Raw genomic sequence first — 6,335 nt, forward strand, 5'->3', positions numbered from 1 at the left:
AGACCCAAAGGTGTCTCGGCCAGGCCGAGACACCCACGGGTGTCCGCAGCCCCGAAAATTGATTTTTAGCTGTTTTAAGCTGTTTTTCGACGTTAACCACCTGGATTTGTTCCAACTGATCTAAATCTATCCAAGAACATGGTTAAGTATTTACAACTGAAGATAAGAGTGAATCGATCGTTCTTATCTAAAAACAGAGGTCCCAAAACCTATAAATACAGCCCCAGGGCTTTCATTTATTCAGATTTGGAATTCTTGAGCGTTGGCGAAGCCCTGCCGAACTGAGGACTGAAGAGCCACAAATTTCAGAGAGGAGGAGGAGATATCAGTGAATTCTTCAGCATAAAGAAGAAGAGTTCGTGAGATCTGCAGCCCGGTTCCTTCCCTTGAGATTGCCCCATTACGGTGACCTCGAGAAGAGTGATTATCTCGTTGTTACCGAGATAATTGCTTCGGTTTCTTGATTCCTTCGCGAATCAACGAAGCTCCGGATCTGATCTGATCGTTTGGTGGTCAATGAATATCAACGTCCCTGTTACAGGAAAAGATCCCATGCAAGCAGCGGAGGATAAACGTCCGTTGTGTTTGTTTTGACGAGAGTTGTATTTTTTCGTTTTCATTGTGTAAGAGTCTTATAAAAAGACTATGTTTTTTGGTTATCATTGTAATGACTAAAGTTGTAATAACTACATCAATGAAGATATCAACTTTCTCCCCAAACAAGCTGGCGACCACAGTGGGAGACAACAGTCTCGTCACCGAGGCTGTCGTGCCACAGCCGACGATCAGGATCCTCGTGGTTGAAGAGGTCGAATATGAGTTCGACCAACAGAAGTTCGAGAAGTACGTCTCCTCCTCCTCCTCCAGATCCGCCTCTCCTCATAAGCGTAGGAGGGTCTCCTTCGCCTGAAAGATCCACTGGTCTTCAGATCTGAAGACTCAAGAAGGCGAATTCCCTGCTACCGTTGTTGCAGCCGCACCTCACAACGATCCGCCAGCGTCCAATAAGACCAGATCTGCAGATCTGAACTCCTTCATGATCAAGGAGTTAACTGCTGAAGGCGCACCAACTCTATCAAGGAGAGCACGTCAAAGGCAACGCTAACGCCTCACGCGCCAATTCTCCAAGACTTTGGATTAGGTGGACGGACTCTATTACCAAGCGGATCTGGAGTTCAAAAAGGGCCAAGTGGCTAAGCCATCTCCACAGCAAGCTTCGCGAACCTCCTCCCAACCACCTACTAATGAATGAGTTCGTGTCAAACGAAACCATTCCACTCTTGAGAAGCGCATTCAGAAGCGTCGCGCATTTCTTGCGCATACCCAGATCCTTGTGTGAAAAGCATAAGAAATGCAAAAGGAAGAGGCGGTTAAGAGATCATCGAGATCTAAACAAATTTGGATGTCAAAGGCCAAATCAACGCCTAAGACCAAAGCAAGCAACGTTGCTCCCCAACCTTCGTCAACTTCGGATCCTGCTCCTATTGCTCCCACACCTTCGGTGAAGCCTAAAACAGCGTAGATCTCTCCAAATTTGGAATTCTGTTGAAGGATCGCCTGGGTCCTTTACACGAAGATCAAGGCAAAATGCCTATTAAGGAATGCTTGGAACCATTGAAGGAACCCCGAGCAACCATCCGGACTGGGAGTCGTACGTGACCTCCTAACAAGTTGATTCCTGTAATTACCCACGAGTGGGTGCCTGCACAAAACCAGTAGCCCATTAAAATTTCACCCTTACACGGGTGTGATTCCAAACGTGTGATTTCTGCTAAATCTAATAAAGCACTACCTATTCAGAAGAAGACACGTCGAACAAACAACAGCGTTCCACTTGATGAATCAAACCAACAGCCGATAGGTTACTCCAACCGCAACGTTGATGAGTTGTACTATTGGGCTGGGGGTACTAATAAATCTCAAAAGAGAAGTACCCGAGAAGCAGACTTTCACTGTCCATATACCAAACTTATCAGGGTAGTATTATCAGCGTATAGTTGGCCCAAGACCACTTCACAGAGGGTCTCGGTATTTGAAAAGATCTCCACTAGAACGTCCAAGTCCAAAAACCAAGGCGTTTCTATAGAAAAAGATCAGTTGTGCAAGATGACGAACTCCCAGAGGTCACCATCAATATGGTCGATAAAGGGAAGTCAATGCGAAGTTTTAGTCCCCGTCATTTTTCGGACGTATCCCAACATATAACTCGGTTGCATGCGGGAACTACTAGGCGTAGGGACTATCAGAGGATGAATAGCGGATTATCCTCAGATGATGAAGCATCAGATACGAACTCTGCCATCGCTTCTGACAATACAGTGTCCAGCATAGGATGATCTCGTGAGGCGTTCATGATCAACGCTGAACAAATAACCAAAATCATCGAGGACGCTTTGGCTAGGCAAAAAGAGAACTTTAAGTTCGAATTGAAAATGGCCATAATACGGATGAAGGAAGATCATGACCAACAAATTCGGGCTTTGTCTAATCTATTTGGTGAATCCAGCCATCGTAACCTTGCTAACCAAGCAGATAGCGATTCAGATATGGATGAACATATCAATGCTGAGAAACCTCCTATTAACCAAAACGCTGGGGGTAGCTCCACTGAAAACACCAATACTGGGGGTGGTCCCACCGAAGATGACAATGCTGGGGGTGGCCGCATTATTCCTCTCGGAAATTATCCAAAACAGGATATAGACGAGGATGAAAAGATGAAGGATCTCGAGAGCAAAATCGACGCTCTGATATCTGCTCGAGAGGTGAAGAAGACCGGGATTCCGTGTCCTTACCCAAGAGAGTGGGATTCGATCCCGTATCCAGCAAAGTTCAACCTGATTAACTTCATGTCGTTCGACGGGAAGGGCTCGCCCACTCAATTTGATCTATTTCAAATCCCACTTGGGCATGATTTCTGGCAACAAAGCCTTGATGGTTCGGTCATTCATTAGCACCCTCCGTAGACCTGTTTTCGATTGGTACCGTCATCTCAAGCCTGGAAACATTAACAGCTGGGACGATATGGAGAGCTCGTTCCTTAGTAACTTCTTTGATGATGACGCCGAGATATCCATTAGGACACTCTTCGAGGAGAAACAGGAGGACGGGGAAACGGTCAATGACTTCGTCAAGCGCTTTCGGAATAAGACGATGAACTGCCGAGATCCGATCACAGAGAACTTTATCCTCCAAACATGTCACAACGACCTCTCTTTGGACGTGTTGGAAGTTATGGGAGTAGCACCATCCAACACCTGGAAAGAGTTGAAAGTGCACGGAGAACAGGCCGAACGCTTCCTCCGAAGGAAGAAGGCCGAGAGGAGCCAACCGACGGCTAATCCTCCGAACTGAAGAAGGCCGAGAGGAGCCAACCGACGGCTAATCCTCCGAACTCGAACTTTGCCTCCCATGGTAAGGGAAAGACACCTACAGCAGTTATTGACATTAATCAGACGTCGCAACAACAACCCCAAAGATGGCAAAAGACTTTGGATCCAAGACTCAAAAAGGAGTGCTCCTTCAAGGACGAAGATGTTCCAGCCATTTTCGAGTCCCTCCTTGAAAATAACAAGATCAAGCTACCACCTATCGCAGATCAGGAGGAAGCTGACAATACTGTAAATCCGAAGTACTGTGCATACCACAGGAGGATCCTTCATCCTACCAAGGCTTGCTTCACTCTCAAGAATAGCATCCAAACCTTGGTTGAAACCGGCGTCATAACGCTCAATTAAGTCAAACGAACACTCCGAAGAGTATACGAGTATAAACTGCTTCTCAATCCTCCAACCGGTATATAAGGTTAAACTGCTCCCTGATACTCCAATAGGTATATGAGTCTAAACTGTTTCTCACCTTCGATGGGAAGTTCCTGGAGAATTTTATACATAATATTCTTAAGGATAACCCAGTCATCCAACTGAGTTTAATAGTATACCCAGTTTTGCAAAAAAGCTGGGGGTGGGTAATTCATGTAACGGAAAGTTTCCGAAAGAATTCTACATAGTGTATTTTTATGGATAACCCGTTCACTACAAGAAGGTGATGAATAAGAAACTCCTACACAAACTCCCGCTACGTCTGTGCACTCAACATTCTCATTGTTAGAGTCCGAACATAGTATTTGGAATTTTAACCTCCTGATCATTGACGATTATCAAACCCCTCCGTGTTATGTATTTGCCACTTAACACCAGGAACCCCCTTTGAGTGATTTGTACGAATCAACACTCCTACTGTAATTTGTACTCCCACTCTTACTATTCACTTGGTCAAACCTTCCTATGTACGAATCAACACTCCTACTGTAATTTGTACTCCCACTCTTACTATTCACTTGGTCAAACCTTCCTACAGTTAAGGCCAAAACCAAAATCCCCTCTCGATTCCTTTCATGAATGAGAGGTCCACTTTCAAATCAAGTGATCAAACCTTCCTACAGTTAGGGTCACCTCAAACTCCCGCTTGGTCAAACCTTCCTACAGTTAGGGCCATAATCATAATTCACTCTCGATAAACGAGAAATTTACCTTTAGTTCGGTAATCAAACCTTCCGACAATTAGGATTATCCGAATCTTTTCAATTCTCGGAGTGTAGATCCCACTCTTAGTTTCACTCTTCAGATTCTCGAGATGGAAATCCCACTTCGAGTCTCCTTTGCGATTGGAAATAGAATATAAAATTCTTCCTTTTTAGTATCGGGTTTGTCTTTGCCCCAAGAGAAGATACTACCTTTTTAACTCTCATAATCCGTGTATAACACGTGTGGGGAATTTTATCCCGAAGCCTAAGTAGGGATAAGTCAGTGCCTAACACGTGTTGCCGGTTAGTCTTTAACCGTAAAAAGGACAAAAACCCATATATTCAACATTGTAACAGGTTGTTATTAATAACACCATAATTCATGCCTCACATGTACGAGAATTTTATCTTGAATCCTAAGTAGTGATAAGTTAACGCCTAACACGCATTGCCGGTTTAGTCTTTTACCGATTGAAGAAGACACCAAAATACCAATCTGGGGCATTTTATTCCGAAGCCTAAGTAGGGATAAGTCAGTGTCTAACACGCGTTGTCGGTTAGTTCTTGACCGTAAAAAGAATAAAAGCACACATATTCGACATTGTGGCAGGTTGTTATTAATAACACCGTAATTCGTGTCTTACACACGCGAGGAATTTTATCCCGAATCCTAAGTAGGGATAAGCCAACGCCTAACACGCGTTGCTTGTTTAGTCTTTCACCAATTGAATAAGACACCAGAATCCAAATATGGAGAATTTTATCCTGAAGCCTAAGTAGGGATAAGTCAGCGCCTAGCACGTGTTGTCGGTTAGCCATTGACCGTAAAAAAGAACAAAAGCCCACATATTCAACATTGTGACAGGTTATTATTAATAACACCATAATCTGTGCCTTACACGCATGGAGAACTTTATCTCGACTCCTAAATAAAGATAAGTCAACGCCTAACACGCATTGTCAGTTTAGTCTTTCACCGAGTGAAAAAGACACCAGAATCCAAGTCTGGGGACTTTTATCCCAAATCCTAAGAAGGGATAAGTCACCGCCTAACACGTATTGTCGGGTAGTCTATTCCTGTGAGAAAGATGAAGTCTACGTATTCAATATTATAGCACTAAAAGAGTTAATTCTTTTAGCACAACGTTACATGCGGAACGGACTTAAACAATCCGCATGCAAGCCCGATTCAAATGGTAATCGATAAAGGCACGTCAAATCCGTTGATAGCTAAGGATTTGCCAAAAATCCTGAGTCTGCATCTGATACATGCGGCTGGGTAGTCTATTCTTGAGAGAAAGACGAAGTCTACGTATTTAATATCATAGCACTAAAAGAGTTAACTCTTTTAGCACAACGTCACATGCGAAACGGACTTAAGCAATTCGCATGCTAGCCCGACTCAAACGATAGTCGGTAAAGGCTCATCAAACCCGTTGATGGCTGAGGTTTTGCTAAAAATCCTATGAATGCGAGTGTAGGCTGTCTAAAAATCACAATAAATAGCTGATTCCGCATTAAACACGGATCATGGAAGTTACAATCTGACGACTTTCAGAAGGCTATAATTTAAAGACTTTCACGTAGATCGATAAATGTTACAATCTGACGACCTTCACAACAAATGATAAAAGCTCTAATCAACATCCTTCACAATCAACATCGAGAGTTACAATCTGACGACTCTCACATATCAAAGAGCTAAAGCAAATATTACAAAACGACGATCTTTGCAACGCTCTGACAGAAAGAGACTACAAATCGACGATCTCTTCAAACCAAGACGTGGAAGTCCTCCCTACGTACCATC

The sequence above is a fragment of the Asparagus officinalis genome, chromosome 5 (genome assembly GCF_001876935.1).
Source record: "Asparagus officinalis chromosome 5, Aspof.V1, whole genome shotgun sequence".
Classification (NCBI taxonomy): Eukaryota; Viridiplantae; Streptophyta; class Magnoliopsida; order Asparagales; family Asparagaceae; genus Asparagus; species Asparagus officinalis.